This window comes from Schistocerca cancellata, chromosome 8, assembly GCF_023864275.1.
Source record: "Schistocerca cancellata isolate TAMUIC-IGC-003103 chromosome 8, iqSchCanc2.1, whole genome shotgun sequence".
Taxonomy (NCBI): domain Eukaryota; kingdom Metazoa; phylum Arthropoda; class Insecta; order Orthoptera; family Acrididae; genus Schistocerca; species Schistocerca cancellata.
In genome coordinates this window covers 46,172,155-46,193,026 of record NC_064633.1, presented here as the reverse complement: position 1 = coordinate 46,193,026, position 20,872 = coordinate 46,172,155, and positions in this window count along the sequence as shown.

The following is a 20,872-nucleotide window of genomic DNA, read 5'->3' as shown; positions in this document are numbered from 1 at the left end:
GTGTAGCTATTGTTTATTGCTAGCGCGTAATTCTAGAGAGAATCTCCTTTGTAGTTGCAGCCTTTCATTGTTGTACAGTAAAACAGTTGTGGCATGCATGTAGATTTGCACCAAGTATTTCGCAGCTGCGCTTGCAATTAACGAGATATTATTTTCAGTGCTATTTTAATGTGTTCCCTTATTGTTGCTCTTAAAATTGTGTTTTTCTGTGTTATCGTGTGAAATATTGTGACAATAATGGCGTGTGAAAAACGTAATACTAGGCTCCAAAGTAAACTGAGAAATGACAGTGAAGACGAAAGCAGTGTGTTAGCGCCACCGAGTAATGAAGTAACTAATGTTCAAAATAGTAATTTGGTAATTGTGCATAGGGAAATGGAGCGGGCGGCAAACAATGGCGTAGACAGTGAAACAATTAGTGAACAGGGATGCATTATCGATCGATCGGTCGGCAACAGCTTGCCTCAGGAATCCGAAATGACAGGACACAATCTTGCAAATACTGTAGATTCAGGTTTTGCGTCCTCACCCTTTTCTCAAATAAGTCAAAACACATTTTCTGCTTTTCAAACTGCGAATATTGCCAGTTCAAATGCATTGCCGAAAAGCACTGAGGAACATGTTTCACACACCAGTGCATTGTTATTACAATTAATGCAACAAATGGGACAAAAGCTTCAAAAGTTAGACACAATGGAACAAAATCAGAGACAAAAACAGCAAAAGCTTCAAAAGTTAGACACAATGGAACAAAATCTTCAAAAGTTACACACAATGGAACAACACCAGAGACAAACACAGCAACAGTTAGACGCAATGGAACAAAATCTTCACACCACGCTTGAACAAACACGTGAAGATTTAACTACTGAGTTACATAAAATAGAATCGAAATGTCAAAAAGTCTGTAATGACGTAAAACAAAAATTTGTGAGCATTTCCAACCTATTTTTTCGCGTCATGAAAATGCACTACAGAAGCACGAAGCAGCCATAAAAGAACTACAAACTATTGTTCATGAAAATCATGCGACCTTGCAAGCTAAAATGGACTCAGTTGCATCTACCGATTCGGTTACGCAACTTGCAAAAACTCAGGAAAACTTAAAGGACACAGTTGAAAGACACATGGAGGAAATTAGTTCATTATCAGAGAAAGTAGTTGAACTTTTGGATCAGCTAAATAATTTATCTACGAAGGTAGATGATGATCTGAATGACACAAGACCTGTAGCCCTCACTGACACAGAAGAGTGCGAACAAATTAGGAAATTCAAACAAAATCAGAATCAAATTAATACGCAACAACAAAGAGAAATCCGGGAAGTACAAGATCAGCTGACACAGGTAATACAAGAATTACGTATTTCAGAGGCCACTCGCGTTCCAATACGGGAAGAGGGACATAGAAATACGAAACAGCCACAAAATAATAACTCAGGGCACTTCGGAAATTATGAAAGAAATTGGCAAGGTACATCGAATTTTGAGATGGAACCGCCAAAACGACGTAACAATGACCGATATGCTACTCGCCGACACGATGATTTTGACTATAAGCTGTTCATTACTACACGTAAATTCAAAACGTTTAAGAATTCGGCCAACGACATTCACCCACAAGCCTGGCTCCATCAATTCTCTCATTGTTTTCCTCCCAACTGGTCATTGGAGCACAGGTTAGAATTTATATGTGGCTACTTGGAGAATGAACCAGCTGTAAGAATGCGATCGATCATTCACGATTGTCACAGTGAAGGAGAATTTTACCATGCATTCCTCTCAGCATACTGGTCTCAAGCTACACAAGACGGAGTAAAACATAGCATCATAATGATGAAACATTTCGAACAATCTGAATATTCCAGTCTTATGAATTATTTTGAAGACATGTTGCATAAGAATCAGTATCTTTCAAACCCATACAGCCCCTCAGAACTCATCCGCATTTGCTTAATCAAACTGCCTGAACATTTACGACATATTATTTTAGCAGGACGTTGCAAAGACGACATTGAAGCTTTTCAGGGACTGTTACAAGAACTGGAAATTGACACTGACAATTGCGGAACGCGAAACCAGGAGTACAACAATTACAGGTCACATCAGTCACAATTCCTCGATGACAGAAATAATAAATGGACACGACAAGGCTATTCTTAACACGTAAATCGTGACCAAAACAGACGCCACCCGTATGACAACCGTTGGCAGAGTATTAATAATTACGGGTAAAGATCACCTCTCCACAGTAATGAATATCACAGAGACAATCAGAGAAACAGACAATATGGGAACCAAAATAATTATTATCAAGGGAGACAGAATAACTTTAGACGCAACAGTTCAGCGCGCAGTTACGACTCAGGGAGAAATTCTCCACCACGTGACCGACAAGAAAGAAAGTACAGGAACTACCGACATGACGACAGACGATATAATCATAACGACAGACCTGAATTTCACCAGAACTGGCGGGATTCAAACAGAGCAGGGCACTCTCGACAACGTGAATTTGCGGAAGTTAGGTCTCCTAATCCCAATAACGACGCGCGCCAACAAAGAGGTAGCAGACAATGACTCGCACCGCAGGCAGCCACCTGCGCTGGTTGGCTCAGACAAAAAATGACATAGACGCTAACCTTGAGAAAAATTCCAGTATTATTTACCGACGTATACCACATGACAATTGCGTTAAAGTTGAAACTCTGCGTACTAGGAAGAGCAAAGGGCTACACCACATTTCACATGTGAAACTATTTATTGAGAGATAATCTGCTTTTTAACTTTGTCTGTGCCATATAACTTTTCACTTTACATCAGTAGTATGCATTGTCAGACTTAGAAACTGTTACCATGCAACAATGTTTGAAGTTAAATATCCAGTCAAGAGCCAAGAGAACTTTATTTAAACAGAAATTATGAATGCATTGTTATTGTGAACAGACGACACAGTGTTATTGTTTGTGTACATTCTAGCTTGTTAGTTGCACGATTACGTAACGACTATAAGGCTTACATACTTAGAACATATACTGATACTGCTAATGAGATTCTAATGCAACATTTTGGTTTACTTGAAAATACATTCTGGATTTAAAGTACTTTCTGTGAGATACCAAATGACACAGTGGTTAGTTTATGTGACAGCTACACGATTTTATCACGACACTACTAATGAGTGATAATTTACAATGTTGCTTTTGCGGTGTTTCTGTTTTATATCTGCACATTTTTTCTGAATTATTCTGGAAAGTAAAACATGTTTTAGTAGTAACTTTTGTGGTATAGCTACAATGAGACAGGCTCTTTCGTAGCACAACAATACGTTACAGCACAGTACTTTCTTCATCACAACAATAAGCGTAATAACTAAGATATCTATACGCAAATCATTTCACTTTCGTTTATCATGAGGTAAGTACATTGACTTCTGCAGAACTTAGCTTTCAGAGGACAATAACTATGACACTTCCACAGAGATTATCTTACAACAAGACCCACAGTTTAGCGCTACAGTACACGTATTTGAGTGATTAATTTTGTACTTAAAACATTTATTTTTAAAGATACTTGAAGTACAATGATACAAAGGTTTTCCGTGATACATTTCATTCCATTGCTGTAATCTGTAACACCTCAGGGTATATTTACATTAATCCTTAGGGGGTACACGCCTACTTTGTGTACCATGTGTTTGGCAAGCACAAGGAGCCCTAGCTAATATGGTATTTGCTTATACAACTTTACACATCGGTACCATATTTCTCAAACACACAAATTACACAGCTATCTGATCATTTAACTGAGAGATAAACATTATTTTACTACATCAGTGACACATGTTTACGCAATTACACAGTTGGGTAACTTCACACTTACGAAATTGTATTTTGTCTGTACTTTGTGACCTGTTCATATTTTTTTCGGACCCATTGTGATATTATGAGAGCTTTGAATGATATATTTGGGATGAGATCATGATTTTTAAAGTACGTTGGAGGTAGAAGACGCTATTTAATTGAGCAGAGAAATTTTTAGGTTTTGAAATTATTGCAGGAAGCTACGACGATTTTGAGATTTGACTGAGGTGTTATGATGTTATTATTACGACGACGATGTGTATTATGCTGTTGAGGAATGTTTATTACGATATGTATTTATTATGATGAAATATTGAAGAAGTGTCGACGAATATATATATATGTGTAATAAGGTAAGGAATAATGAGTAGTGGTTAGGGATTCTGACTTGTGATAAAGGATGTTGGAAACCAAGAATCGTACTTTAAGAGTTATGAAATGTATGTAAATGCGTGAATGTATTACAATGCCGACGAAAATTTTTTGGACATTGTTATATCAATAGCATTTTGTTTCTACAGATTTGTAACGCAAATTCTTGACCTGTGAAATATTTTTATACGAGACTGTCACTGTAGCGAAAACGGCTGTCGTAAATATTTCCGTAAGAAAGTTAATGGGCCACCTGCACATAATGCGTCGTGGGCACCCAGCTGTGTCAGACGCCTGAAAAAAAAGTCATTAGTGAGGGCCTTTTCAGAGGCACAGGTAGAAAAAAAAGGGAGGCACTTATCCTCGCTATTGACATTCCTTTGTAGAAATCATCGTAAATACGACACCCTCAAACTTGAAAACATGATAACACTGTGGAGCTATTAATTTATGATATTTACTAAAATCCCTAATGAAATGATGAGAAACATTTTACATCTATTGTCTTTGTAGTTGAGAGATTGCTCATTTTGTTTAATATCAGGTCTCCAGCTGTGTTGCAGCATTGATTTTATAAAATAAACTTAAATGCATCTGCTAATGTGAACACTTTCTGTTAACAGATCTATTAAATAATTATTTTCTGATCCACATTCTTCGAAAAAGGAGCTCTTGGAATGGAAAGAACAATAAGAAGGGACTGATAACAATAACTGCATACATATAATTTTCTTTTCAAGTACTTGGTAATTTTTTGTAGAATTAGTTTTTGTGGTGCACCACTTTAATTACATAGACATTAAGATGTGAATATACATTTCCCTTGTCTGCATTATTGTCTTTAGTGTAATGTTTTTTTTTTTTTTTTGCTTGAGCTACGTCGTGTTTAGATATAAGTTGCTGCTGCTCTTTGCCAGCCATAGTGCTACTAAATTTCACTTTGTATTACTCTGTTAAGCTAGTTTTACTACTGATTTATTTTTCTTGTTGCTGCACATTGGCTCATATTAGTTGTAATGTTGCATTTTCTCTGTTAATTTAGATTTACTGCTGCTGCCAATTTGCATTTTTTTGTCATTGCTGTTTGCGTTAATTGTTTTGTGCTGCTGCATTGCCTCGTCCCTTAGTTTAGGCATCTGAGCTCAGTAGATTTAAGTTAGCTTAAGAGGGGATAGACTATATAAGAAACTAGCTATGGACAATAGGGAAAGAATGCATTGGGAAGTAGGGAGTGTTAGTGTTTGCACGTGTGTTACTAATTCAGCAAGTGACTGGATAACAGCATTGCTGGTTCTAAGGACAATTCCAAAAACTTTGTGAGTGCACAAGTGGTGGTTTAAGGACTTGCTATCTTCTCTGCAAGACTCTTCAATGGTGATTGTGCACCTGCACAGTCGCAACAGATGGCTGCTGGCCGTCTCTACAAGGACTAAAGTGGGTCTGCACCTGTGATGACTCACCAATATCATTACTGCAGTGGGTCTGCACCTCTGGTGGCCCACCAATACCACACTCTCTACCAGGACTACAGTGGGTCTGCTCTGTGATGACATACCTACCAATATTCTTCAAAACGTCGAATGACTCTGCTGTGGGTTTGCTCTGTTGTGGCCCATTACCTGTCAGCATGTCAAGAGTCAGCACTGTCTTTCCGTTGGAAGGACAACACTACTTCTTCAAGACTGCATGGAAATCCACTACTTCTGTGTGCAATTTCTTTTACTAATGAGACTTTGTGAAAAACGAAAACTGTAATTACTATTATGATAAATGATCAGGACTGTCTTTATGGACTGTGAGAAAATTTTAGCTTTTGACCAACATTGTATCAATAAGTGAGTGCATTTGATATCTTTGTTATTGTAATTATGAAAAATTTTATCAAATCATTATTGGCCACTGCCCAAAACAATTTGTAAAATTTTTTGTGGGGAGCATGGGGGCTATGTAAGTAGGCTGTTTAGGTTCTTATATTGGTAACGCCGCCGCCACGTAGCGCTCTCTGTATGAAAATCACTGGCTGTGTTGTGTGCAGTCTGTGGCTAGTTTGCATTGTTGTCTGCCATTGTAGTGTTGGGCAGCTGGATGTGAACAGTGCGTAGCGTTGCGCAGTTGGAGGTGAGCCGCCAGCAGTGGTGGATGTGGGGAGAGAGATGGCGGAGTTTTGAAATTTGTAATACTGGATATTATGAATTGCTATGTATGTTATGATTTTTCAACACTATTAAGGTAAATACATTGTTTGTTCTCTATCAAAATCTTTCATTTGCTAACTATGCCTATCAGTAGTTAGTGCCTTCCGTAGTTTGAATCTTTTATTTAGCTGGCAGTAGTGGCGCTCGCTGTATTGCAGTAGTTCGAACAACGGAGATTTTTGGTGAGGTAAGTGATTTGTGAAAGGTACAGGTTAATGTTAGTCAGGGCCATTCCTTTGTAGGGATTTCTGAAAGTCAGATTGCGTTGCGCTAAAAAATATTGTGTGTCAGTTTAAGCACAGTCGTGTATAATATTTCTAAGGGGACGTTTCACATGCACCTTTAGTAACTCTAATCACGAAATCACTGATTTACAGCAAGACCAGTACCCATACAAACACTGCGACGACACATGAACCAAAGTGGACTGTTAGCAGGAACCACTTGTTGGGGATCCCCTTGACGTAGTGGCAGAGAAGCGCAAGTACAGTGGTAGCTAAGCGACAATATCAGGTGCAGGAGAAGCACCATGTCAGCTTTTGATATGAGTCTTGTTTTTGGTATCACGGTGTTCTTATGTGTGAGTGAAGGCTCTGAGAAAAGCGAACGTTGTCAGATTACATTTACGTTCACCATATGGACTCTTCACCAATTGTGGTGGTATAGTGTGACACTAAGTACAGAACACGACCAACTCTGGTTCGAATAGCTGATTCTGAGTTGTGTTTAAGCCATGTCGGCACTCTGTTATCGAGGTCTTCTTCACATCTTTCAGGAAAGTTACGGAGAGAGTAAAATATACCACTTCTCAGCCAGTACAACTTACGAGCTCTGGCGTAGACATTTTTTTTTTGTCATCACTCTACTGACTGGTTTGATGCGACCCGCCACGAATTCCTTTCCTGTGCTATAACCTCTTCATCTCAGAGTAGCACTTGCAACCTACGTCCACAATTATTTGCTTGACGTATTCCAATCTCTGTCTTCCTCTACAGTTTTTGCCCTCTACAGCTCCCTCTAGTACCATGGAAGTCATTCCCTCATGTCTTAGCAGATGTCCTACCATCCTGTCCCTTCTCCTTATCAGTGTTTTCCACATATTCCTTTCCTCTCCGATTCTGCGTAGAACCTCCTCAATGCTTACCTAATCAGCCCACCTAATTTTCAACATTCGTCTATAGCACCACATCTCAAATGCTTCGATTCTCTTCTGTTCCGGTTTTCCCACAGTCCATGTTTCACTACCATACAATGCTGTACTCCAGACGTACATCCTCAGAAATTTCTTCCTCAAATTAAGGCCGGTATTTGATATTAGTAGACTTCTCTTGGCCAGAAATGCCTTTTTTGCCATAGCGAGTCTGCTTCTGATGTCCTCCTTGCTCCGTCCGTCATTGGTTATTTTACTGCCTAGGTAGCAGAATTCCTTAACTTCATTGACTTCGTGACCATCAATCCTGATGTTAAGTTTCTCACTGTTCTCATTTCTACTGCTTCTCATTACCGTCGTCTTTCTCAGATTTACTCTCAAACCATACTGTGTACTCATTAGACTGTTCATTCCGTTCAGCAGATCATTTAATTCTTCTTCACTTTCACTCAGGATAGCAATGTCATCAGCGAATCGTATCATTGATATCCTTTCACATTGTATTTTAATTCCACTCCTGAACCTTTCTTTTATTTCCATCATTGCTTCCTCGATGTACAGATTGAAGAGTAGGGGCGAAAGGCTACAGCCTTGTCTTACACCCTTCCTAATACGAGCACTTCGTTCTTGATCGTCCACTCTTTTAATTCCCTCTTGGTTGTAGTACATATTGTATATGACCCGTCTCTCCCTATAGCTTACCCCTACATTTTTCAGAATCTCGAACAGCTTGCACCATTTTATATTGTCGAACGCTTTTTCCAGGTCGACAAATCCTATGAAAGTGTCTTGATTTTTCTTTAGCCTTGCTTTCATTATTAGCCGTAACGTCAGAATCGCCTCTCTCGTCCCTTTACTTTCCCTAAAGCCAAACTGATCGTCACCTAGCGTATTCTCAATTTTCTTTTCCATTCTTCTGTATATTATTCTTGTAAGCAGCTTCGATGCATGAGCTGTTAAGCTGATTGTGCGATAATTCTCGCACTTGTCAGCTCTTGCCGTCTTCGGAATTGAGTGGATGATGCTTTTCCGAAAGTCAGATGGCATATCGCCAGACTCATATATTCTACCCACCAACGAGAATAGTCGTTTTGTTGCCACTTCCCCCAATGATTTTAGAAATTCTGATGGAATGTTATCTATCCCTTTTGCCTTATTTGACCGTAAGTCCTCCAAAGCTCATTTAAATTCCGACTCTAATACTGGACCCCCTATCTCTTCTAAATCGACTCTTGTTTCTTCTTCTACCACATTAGACAAATCTTCACCCTCATAGAGGCTTTCAATGTATTCTTTCCACCTATCAGCTGTCTCCTCTGCATTTGACAGTGGAATTCCCGTTGCACTCTTAATGTTACCACCGTTGCTTTTAATGTCACCAAAGGTTGTTTTGACTTTCCTGTATGCTGAGTCTGTCCTTCCGACAATCATATCTTTTTCGATGTCTTCACATTTTTCCTGCAGCCATTTCGTCCTAGCTTCCCTGCACTTCCTATTTATTTCATTCCTCAGTGACTGGTATTTCTGTACTCCTGATTTTCTCGGAATATGTTTGTACTTCCTCCTTTCATCAATCAACTGAAGTATTTCTTCTGTTACCCATGGTTTCTTCGCAGCTACCTTCTTTGTACCTATGTTTTCCTTCCCAACTTCTGTTCTGGCCCTTTTTAGTGATGTCCATTTCTCTTCAACTGTACTGCCTACTGTGCTATTCCTTATTGCTGTATCTATAGCGTTAGAGAACTTCAAACGTACCTCGTCATTCCTTAGTACTTCCGTATCCCACTTCTTTGCGTATTGATTGTTCCTGACTAATGTCTTGAACTTAAGCCTACTCTTCATCACTACTGTATTGTGATCTGAGTCTATATCTGCTCCTGGGTACGCCTTACAATCCAGTATCTGATTTCGGAATGTCTGTCTGACCATGATGTAATCTAATTGAAATCTTCTCGTATCTCCCGGCCTTTTCCAAGAATACCTCCTCCTCTTGTGAATCTTGAACAGGGTATTCGCTATTACTAGCTGAAACTTGTTACAGAACTCAATTAGTCTTTCTCCTCTTTCATTCCTTCTCCCAAGCCCATATTCTCCTGTAACCTTTTCTTTTACTCCTTCCCCTACAACTGCATTCCAGTCGCCCATGACTATTAGATTTTCGCCCCCCTTTACATACTGCATTACCCTTTCAGTATCCTCATACACTTTCTCTATCTGTTCATATTCAGTTTGCGACGTCGGCATGTATACCTGAACTATCGTTGTCGGTGTTGGTCTGCTGTCGATTCTGATTAGAACAACCCGGTCACTGAACTGTTCACAGTAACACACCCTCTGCCCTACCTTCCTATTCATAACGAATCCTACACCTGTTATACCATTTTCTGCTGCTGTTGATATTACCCGATACTCATCTGACCAGATATCCTTGTCTTCCTTCCACTTCACTTCACTGACCCCTACTATATCTAGATTGAGCCTTTGCATTTCCCTTTTCAGATTTTCTAGTTTCCCTACCACGTTCAAGCTTATGACATTCCACGCCGCGACTCGTAGAACGTTATCCTTTCGTTGATTATTCAATCTTTTTCTCATGGTAACCTCCCCCTTGGCAGTCCCCTCCCAGAGATCCGAATGGGGGACTATTCCGGAAACTTTTGCCAATGGAGAGAGACATTACCAAACCGTTATCAACGTTCTGTTCAATTCAATGTACAGTTGCGTTATTGGTGCCAGGGGTGGTTCTTCAGGACACTAATTGCGTAATCTGTAGCCCCCTGTAGCAACTACAACCGTAGATCAGGCTTTGCAAACTAGGGGCATTCAGGCGAACAGCATATGAAATACTACCACTGGATGCTGGAATCTTGACAACACAGCGTGTTGCAATATCACCCTCTACCGTAGAAGTGGAGTAAGTACCCACATACCGTGGTACAAAGATGGGCTTCCGTGGTCGCCTACGTGACCAGAGGCGGGCTGCTGTTACAACTTAGCTGTCCCCAGCGACAATAAGCTCAGTCTACAGCGGTCCGATGTGGGGCGACGCTAGCCACTGGTCTATCAACCACCGCTAGATCTGATGGCCCCTTGTCACGAAACGGTCTCGCCAAATGGCGACCCCAACTGGGGTGTCCTTGTCTGGCACTGCAGGCGAGTCCAAATGTTCTGGATTCGGCGTGGTGCATCAGTGCACCTCGCTTCCTGCTGACGCCCGCTGCCGCTTAAGTTCTGTGCTAGTGGCGGGCACGTTCTTGGCATCAGCAGGGATACATCGCCAGCCACAGCTCTTCCCCTGAGGCAGCACCCCACCCGCTGCCTAGCGTACACACACACAGCTGCAAGGCCACGCACAAAGTGCGGAGTTACGCTGAGGTGGCATCCCGCTACCTGGCTCACCACACACACAACAGGGATGCCATCAACTACCTCGGAACAGAAGGCGTGCAGAGGAAAAATGTTAAAAATGATTGAGCTCTCCTGATACCTCAGTCGCCCTGATAGTGGCAGACCACGACACACAGTTCATGCGTACGCCATTCCTGATCAGAAGCGACCCTCCTGACTTATAGCGATGTGTGAATTGCCGACATTATTGCACCCCCAAATCACCAACATATAGTAATGTCCTGGTTCTGTTACAAGTATATTTTCATAAATAATAATTTCTTTATTTTGTACCCTTCCTAGTGTTGCAATTTTATGGGCAAAAATATTTTTTCATATTGGTACTCATGTCTCCGCAGATTTTACGGCGCTTATAACATCATGAATTTGTTAACAGATCTTTCTCAAAATGAAAATCTTGAAAAGTCTATCCTTCATTCCAATAAGACGCCTCCTCGTCTAATGTTTTTTGTCAAAACGTAATAGGAAACATTGCTATTTTAACGATTACTTTGTAACTCAACGTTGTTTGTCCCAGGTTTTATGTCTTTTCTTTGCTGTAGCAATGTTTCGACGTTGTCACACTATCATGACATGCCAGTATTGGCACAAAATGTTCAAAAGTGTGTGAAATCTTTCGGGACTTAACTGCTAAGTTCGTCAGTCCCTAAGCCTACACACTACTTAACCTAAATTACCCTAAGGACAAACACACACACCCATGCCCGAGGGAGGACTCGAACCTCCGCCGGGATCAGCCGCACAGTCCATGACTGCAGCGCCTCAGACCGCTCGGCTAATGCCGCGCAGCCCCAGTATTGGCACAGCGCCATTATCTAGCACCGAAATGACGTTACAGGCCTCTGAAAACGTGAAATGCCTTTCTAATTCCAAAAGGACACATCCTCGGTACTATGTCACATATAGCTGTTGTAGTGTGCTACAGTGTATAAGAACTTTATATTCTAAATGTTTCGTTTTCTGTGCAAAATTCGCCTATTCGTGTCTCGTCTATAGAATGCTTCAATCCGTTTCGTCTGCCAAAGTATGCCATGTCGGTATATATAACTTTTTTCTAAAACATCAGTCGTCGCACATTTACTTCGCATAGCTGAAAGCTTAATCAACGTGTAACCATTCGTTTGACAGCTCAGCAATTGTAGTAGTTTCTCAAGAACATCCTCGTTATATAATAGCAGACTCATCTATATCATGTCTACGGACTCAAAGGTACTACCGTTTTCTCTTCTGTTCTTAATTCCTCTTTTACAACTGAAAGTGTGTCTCTACACTCTGCAGTCACAAAGAAATATAAATTTCCGAGTGAGGTATTATGGAGGTTATGGCAGAATAATTACGCAGTAACAGTGGCCTTCGTGCAGTAACCGTCCCAGTACGGATTTCTTAGCCGACAACAACCTCCAGAACTGAGCAGCCGAACGATAACCGAAGGTGCTCACTAGCACTATGACGCTAGTTCCCCAACTCCCTCTCCACACAGCAGACATTTTATTGTGTTTTCGTTCTCGAAATTACGCTGCCAGTGTCAGAATTGCGACACTATGAAGAATGACGGTGAAAAACGTCAAATTGGTGTGAAGAGTACTACATGTCTGGATATCAGATGATTAGCATTCCAGTGCAAGCGCAATAGGTAGGTGGGAGTAAGATCGTCCACATTCTGTGTACAGGAAAAGATTATACGGTAGGAACTTCCTGGCAGATCAAAACTGTGTGCCCGACCGAGACTCGAACTCGGGACCTTTGCCTTTCGCGGGCAAGTGCTCTACCAACTGAGCTACCGAAGCACGACTCACGTCCGGTACTCACAGCTCTACTTCTGCCAGTACCTCGCCTCCTACCTTCCAAACTTTACAGAAGCTCTCCTGCGAACCTTGCAGAACTAGCACTCCTGAAAGAAAGGATATTGCGGAGACATGGCTTAGCCACAGCCTGGGGGATGTTTCCAGATCCAGGCTGTGGCTAAGCCATGTCTCCGCAATATCCTTTCTTTCAGGAGTGCTAGTTCTGCAAGGTTCGCAGGAGAGCTTCTGTAAAGTTTGGAAGGTAGGAGGCGAGGTACTGGCAGAAGTAGAGCTGTGAGTACCGGACGTGAGTCGTGCTTCGGTAGCTCAGTTGGTAGAGCACTTGCCCGCGAAAGGCAAAGGTCCCGAGTTCGAGTCTCGGTCGGGCACACAGTTTTGATCTGCCAGGAAGTTTCATATCAGCGCACACTCCGCTGCAGAGTGAAAATCTCATTCTGGATTATACGGTAGATTTATCACTCAGAAACTGCATGTGAATATTGGTCATTTGTGATTGTAAATGTGTGATTAAATTATGATGCCATCCTTTTCCGTAAAATATTCTTTTAAATAATATTTATTTCTCTTTTCATCGTTTTGTACAGTGAAGATAAGTGCTCTATGTTCTAAATCTTAACTCGTTACTTAAAGTCGCTCCCCCCCCCCCCTCTCTCTCTCTCTCTCTCTGTCTTACACACACAATGAAACACAACATTTACAATTATTGGTGATTGTCGCCAAAATTACTTCAATAGTTTTCTGGCTGCCTTCTTGTAGTCTGACTGTCCTTCTCTTCTTAACCTGCAGCATCTTCACTGCCATTATCTTCACCGATTAACTGTGTGCCAAGTTTATGAGATCAGTTTTTCCTTAGCAGTCTATTTCTGTTTTTAATGTTGAGGAAGATGGTGCCTTGCCCTCTTCCCAATTTCACCAATTGACCAAATGTAAACCTTAGTTGCCGCTTTCTTGTACCTATCTCTGACCATTCTTCACCTCATATTTTCATTAGCTCCCGTGGTGAAATATTTGCAGACTTGCACCAGTGTTTAGCATCTTTCGTTAATAGTTGCAGCTAGGTTGCGATGTATAGCCAGGACAGGATTATTCTTTGTGCTGACTGGTTAAGTAAAGCAGGGTATGTCCTACTAACTATGTCCAAGTGTTTTTCTTGATTGCGGAACAGTAGTTTTGACCTATTTGTAGACCGATGTTAGTGTGATATGCAGTCCTGCTGTCTGCAAATAATAGCCAGTTTCCTTCTACACTATTCCCATATAATTTTGTTCTCTCCATAGACGTATTTGCGTGGTAGGGCGTCGATAAAATTACGCTCTCTCCATTTGTCAGACTCCGACAAATGTATTCAGTTATGTTTATCTTTCGTTGGCATTGTTCCATTAACTATTTTGTACCAGGTTGATCTTACGTCGGTTCCTATGACTTCGTTGTGGACGTTATTCAAGGCCATGTTTCAGTCCTTAAAAGTATATTTTAACTGCATATGGTTAACTCCTTCGTTCTTCTTCTCGAACAGGTTTAGTTGAGTGGTGGTTTGACCTCGCAGTGTGCCCGCTTTCTCTCGGAGGCAGCTAATTTCCGGGTGAAACATTCTGATGTGTTTCGCCTTGTAGTGAATTTCCCCCAAATTTATTGGTACTAGGATGTCGTAAGGCTTATATGTCTTTATAGCCCCATTCAACCCACTGTCTAGATATTTCTGGCACAGCTGTATCATTCGCCGCATCGAAAGAGCCAAATATTTTTCCCAGATTCCCAATGTTATTGTGCTTTTGCCAATTTTAAATCCTCTCCCGGTTGGAATTGGGCTATTTTTTCTAAGGTTTAGCTTATAACCAAACAGTATTTCAGACATATATGCTGCTGTTGACTTATTGAATGTCCTGCTCCGTCCCTGTGAGGATACCAACGTCATCTGCATATGCTCTACATTTAACTACGCTTGAGACCAGATTTAATCCTCGAAGTTTGGAGTTCATCACTCTGACTAGTGGGTAAGCTGTAGTAAAGATGAGCGGCATTGTCATGGGGCAACCCTGTCGAACCGACCTCTCAATAGGTATTTGTCAGTTGAGTCGTTCATTGAAGCTAATCTAGGAACTGGCGCGGTTACATATATTTTTAATCACAGAATAAAATTGACGCCATATTCAAGATGGTTCAGCAGTCGAAATATGTAGTGGTGAGAAATCTTGCCGAAGGCATTATATCAACTTAAAGCTAAAATTCCATCTTTTGGTTGTGTATGCTGTAAGATGCGGTCTATCTGTCATCAGATAGACTTTTAAAAGAGTTCGTCATTTTATATGCATACAAAGCATACATATTCCAACTGTATTGCTGAAAACTCAATTGCGAGACCATTATTGCCAAGCGATTTATTAACTAGAGCCTTCTTCAGCGCTCCCAAATCTTTTCCACGGTTACTTCAGTTATTAATAGTTGATCATTTTCGTCTAGCAGGACGAAAGACAGGTTTGCAGGGTATTCACTGCTTCATCATCCCAGGTTCCGTGACATATTCCCGTAATCAGGCTTGGGTTGCAACAAATCTGCAATCTTCTTTTTTTTAATCAGTTAATTATTATTTTTTTCTTGCGTTTCTCTTCTCCGAAATGGAACGATGATGGAGCTTCCTCGGAACTATTGTTACTATCTTTGGAGCGAATCTAAATTCCTTCTACTTGTCTTCGTTTAAACAGTGATAATTTTGACTCAATTCTTTTGATTTTTGTGAAATTTCCCTCTGTTAGAGATGTTGTGGAATACAGTTCACGAAGGAATGGAAAGTAATTTCAAAAGTTTACTTCTGCAACCGATTATGTTCATTAATATGAGCCTTCATACAGCTGATTACTCGAGTTGTGATGTAGTTACACAGCCACAGCATTACCGATAGAAATGTCTGCTGTCGGTGGCAACCAGTCTCCCATATTTGTTGCACTCATTCACGTAACTCTCGTCCTTTGAGAATTTCGGCATTTAACATCCATCCACTTCCTCAACGGAACATTTTGTCTTCTCATTCGAATGTACAATGGTATGCTAAGTGGTCTAAGAATTATATTGCCCACGTTTCCGCTGCAATTAATTTGGCGCCGCAGGTGATTTCCCACATATTTCTGTAGAGGCGGATAGCTATTGTAGCTGTATGATACGTAAAACATTGTTGGTCTCATATATTACAAAGTGACGTCGAATTGTAAATGGCGCGTATTTTCCGCGAGTATTGCGCATTTGTTAAAGTTTGGCCTAAAGTCTTTCAGCTATGTGACACAATTACAGTATCCTCCAACCATCTTGCCGTTGGACATAAAGCATCTCATCTGCAAAGAACTGGGCTCGTTTCGCTTAATTATGAATTCCAGAGAGGGTCTAGATATTAATAACTCTACTTCCGTTAACAAGGCACGACATTCTTATGCATTTTCCATCCGTTCCACGTCCGATACGATCACTGCCTCTGTTGTTATGAGTGCAGTGCCTGAGGAGTTGTCTGGGACGGTGCTTTTTTAGCAGCACTTTGTATCAGGGGATGTCGAGTTGAAATTTATTGTTCACCTCTTGTGGCATCGTTGCATCTGCATCGCAAGTGTATAAATGATCACGAAGACTGCGAAACATTTCTCTTTACATGTCTGGTCTCTGTCTTGTAATCCTGAAAAGGAGACATTAACTTTAAATGTGTAAAGTCAAAAGCCGATATGCGCAAACATTTTGTCCGCGAAAAGCCATAAGTAGATATATTCGTCAACCAGTTCGGTTTTGACGAAATATTTCGTAGCTATTTCGTAGGCTGTTCAGTACCTTTTCTCTTGTGACTAGTGCAGTTTCTTTTGCTGGTTCTACCATCAGAGTCAATTCTTCTTCCGTTGCTACATATTCCATACCACTCGCCTATTAGCCTACGCTGACTGCGTCTGTCTTGTTGGGTGAGTCTCTTCCTGATATAGAATGAATTTTCTTTCCCTCTTCCAAGATATGTTTGGTTGTTTGTTTCTTTTCAGTTTCTTTTCCTATCCTTGTTTGGAGAGGTTGTGACGCTTTCAGTTTCCACAGTCCCTGAGAATGTGCACAGATCCAGTTCTCGAATCTGTTCTTCGCCTTGTGGTATATATGATTCCATGTTGTTGCTAATGTTTTGAACGGTTTCTCCTACTTTCTTCTCTGCTTGGATTTTTGCTGCAGATTGAGGATTGGTTGCGTTGGCTAATTTGTGTCATCGGGCTTACTGGTAGCCATTGACATGTGTTGAACAACGTCTGTTGTGCGCTCTGTGTTAAAGATTTCCATGTGCGTGTCTTGGACAATATTTGTGGTGTTGGTGTTTGTTTCCCTCTAAGTGCGCGGCGTTGAGACCGCATTTGCACAGAATTCTGCTGCATAAATCATTGGCAATGCGGCCATTCTCTAAGGTGGAGTCGTTTCGCCAGCTTGTAACTACACGAACATTCTGTGTATGCTCTGAGCGCAAACGTGATCTGTTCAACATGAAGCGCAGGTAGATGGTTGCCCATCATAAATGACGATCCGCATGTATCCGCACATCTTGCTGTAATTTTTCATGTTTGTGTTGATCACCTTGCCGGTGTTTCGAAAGGTAGTTCGAAAATCCGAATGGTGCGAATACCAATGCTAGCATGTGAAACTTGAAAGTCTCCATTCATAATTAGAATAGAACATAAATGTCAGAATATCTGCAGTTGTTAGTTGAGGTATGTTTAAAGTCTACACAATCTACACACAATTACGTGTTATTGTGGGCGCTACAAGAGCCTGAACTCACCAAATCACCGCTCAGCCATGAACAGCGGAGATTCACCATATGTCTGCTTACCACAGCCCCCGAAGGTCACCTCCTGCCACCAAGGCACATGAGACGGGTTGTGTGTAGAAGTCATTGAATGCTAGATCGGATGAAACTAATATTATGTCAAATAACTAAAATAATATAGAGAGATTTTGGCTGCTGTCGATGTTTACGTTGCTAAGGCAACTTATTCCTTATACTCAAGCGGGGAGTACTCCGGAGGACGTCACCATTAGGTAAAACAGAACTGGCATTCCACGGATCGTAGCGTGGAATGTTGGATCACTTAACTGGATATGTACGTTAGAAAATTTAAGAAGGGAAGTAGATAGTTTGACGTTATAGTGGGGATAAGAAAAGGATTTCTGCTCAGACGAGTGGAGGGTTAGAAATGCAAAACAGATGGACGTAATGCACGACTATATTTCGTAATCAATAAGAAAATAGGAATTCTGCTCAAAGTATAGGAATGTTGCCCAAAGTAGAGAGGGTATAAAATGTAGATTGGCAAAGGCAAGAAAAGCGTTTCTGAAGAAGACAGATTTTTTAACATCAAAAATAAATTTAAGTGCTAGATAGTGCACTCTGATGGTATTTACCTGAAGTGCAGGTGCGTAAGAAAGTGAAGCATCAATGATAAGCAGTTCAGACAGGAACAGAATATAAACTTTTGAAGGATGGTACTACAGAAGAATGCAGAAGATTGCAAGGGTAGATCGTGTCAGTAATGAGGAACTACTGATTATAATTCGGGAGTAAAGGAATTGGTGGCATAACGTCTGTAATGAATGGAATAAGTTCGTGGAACAGATTCTGAAACACCAAGGATTCGTCAGTATAAAACTGGATGGGAGTGTCGGGGGTAAAAGCTCTAGAGGGAGAGCGTGAGGTGAGCCGATTCAAATGGATTTAGGTTGAAGTAGCCATTTGGTGATGAAGAGGCTTGCACAGGATTGAGCAGCGTGGAGAGCTGCATCAAACCCGTCTTCGGACTGAAGATCTCAACAGTAACATCAGACACGATTATTTAAATTTGTTTCACGGAAAGGACGTATTCCTTTCCCAGGAGGAATCTTATTTTATACAAGGTCTGCTCTGCGTTTTGTTATACATACTACTCGTTTCTTGTGTAAATCGTAAAAATTATTATCCATGACTTATCTATAAGTCTACGTTTCTTTCGATTTCATCCATCTAGATGAAAGTTTTCCATTTTTTTCTGTAAATAGTTTAACACAAATTCCGGGACAGCTCCTTTGAAACGGCATAGCCTGTTCCTGCCCCATCTTGCCCCAATTCTATCCTGCGTTCTGTCGCTAATGATCTTGGTGTCGACGAAACGTTAGTTCCAAATCTCCCTTTCTGCCTTTGGTATATCTGTGTTTTAATTTATTGAGAATCAAAAATTTATGTATCCGTAGTCACCATTTATTGTATGTCTTACTTCAGAGTTTGTTTCCTGAACCTGTGCATTCGTGCAGCAAGTGTCTCATCACTAGCAATGTCAGGGACTTCGCCTCAACGAAGCGATTTCAGTTAGTTACATCTCTTTGTGACTATATTGGTAAATATTTAACTAATTCTGGAATCTTTTACCCAGTCTCGTCCATCCCCTCTATAATATTTATTCATGATACGCTAACCAAGCATAACGTTTTATTCCGCTACTGCAACATTTCATTCTTGCTAGTAATTATTCACTTAGTTTCACAAATTCTGTTTAGTCTTCGGTTTGTTCTTCGGTTTATTTATTTCGTGGGCTTGTATCTGTTATGTTCTAATGTTACAGACGTCTGCACTCGTGCGTAATGTCGGGCCAGGTGCATTCAGCATGAATTTCTTCGTCTTCACCTTGTCCTGTTCGGCTGAGTTTTGGTTTCATTTTCGTCTGATGAACATACCGTAGTGAGACACCTTACTCATCTGTGAAAAAGTACAGGCAGAGAACAAAATACGCGAACACCAAAAATACAACACATTAAATGCCTAATACGGTGTAGGAAAACGGATGGCGTTAAAAACAGCTTCCAATCGTCTCTCAGTGAATAAGTAAAGGTGCCGTATGGTTTTCGCAAAATAGAGACAAATTCAGGTAAAAATGAAGGCAGTAGATAATGATCACACATCCCTATCACCAAGTGGACCATAAAGGCTCGATAATGTAGAGATCTGGTGACTGTGCTGGCAAGGGGAGACGCAACAATTCATCCTCTTGCTCACCAACCCAGACCTGGACAGTTCGACCTGTGTGAACGGGGATCCTGTAGCCATGGAACACATCATCACCACTGGGGAACAAACACGGTATCACGGTATCGATCTGATCAGCCACAATGATCTATTAACCTTGGCAGTAGTGTGAGCCTGAAGAGTATCCGTGGGACAAAGATGTTCGTATCATTAGACTTTTGAATGTTTTCAATGCCTCCCATTTTTATTTGACGACTTGGTCAGGCTCCGAATTCCATTTCCATCAACAGGTTGATGGCCAACGAGTAGCTGCCTACGATCTTTTTTTTTTTTTTTTTTTTTTTTTTTTTTTACTGAGACTTCCGCTGCTCCATTGGTAAGCAATGCTAAGACCCAGGTGTCTCTTTCTGGATCGTCAGTTTCGATGATCGATTCCAGTTTTCCTTCCAGTAGTTCTTCGTATAGGTTCCTACTGGCTTTATTTGTGTTACATTTCCGGATGATTGCGTGTTTGACACTCTCCGTAAACAGTGCGTTTATTATGATTTGATAATTTTTTCATAATGTAGGGCCACAGTCATAATATATATATTTAAAGTCAGTACCGCCATTAAACTGTTTTTTATTTACACGATCATGATTTCGGCTTCAAAATGCCATTATCAAGTGATTTAAATGTTATGTAGTGCCTAAGATGGCATACTGTCGTATTTAATATACATTATTAGACACATTGTCTAAGGGTCGATATTTCTGGTAAAGCCTACTGCTTTGTTTTATCACTGAGTATACCATATTGACTCAATGTGTCTAATAGTGTGCTGCGTAACTTCACGCCTGATGTCCATGGCGAGGTTCGTCTTTGCAACCACGGCACCATGTAGCGCGGTACAGATGGGCCCAACAACATGCCGAATGGACAACTCAGGATTGGCATCACTTTCTCTTCACCGATAAGTGTAGCATATGCCGTCAAGCAGACAATCGTCGGAGACATGTTTGGAGGCAACCCGATCAGGATAAACACCTTACACACGCTGTCCAGCGAGTGCAGCAAGGTGGAGGTTCCCTACTGTTTTG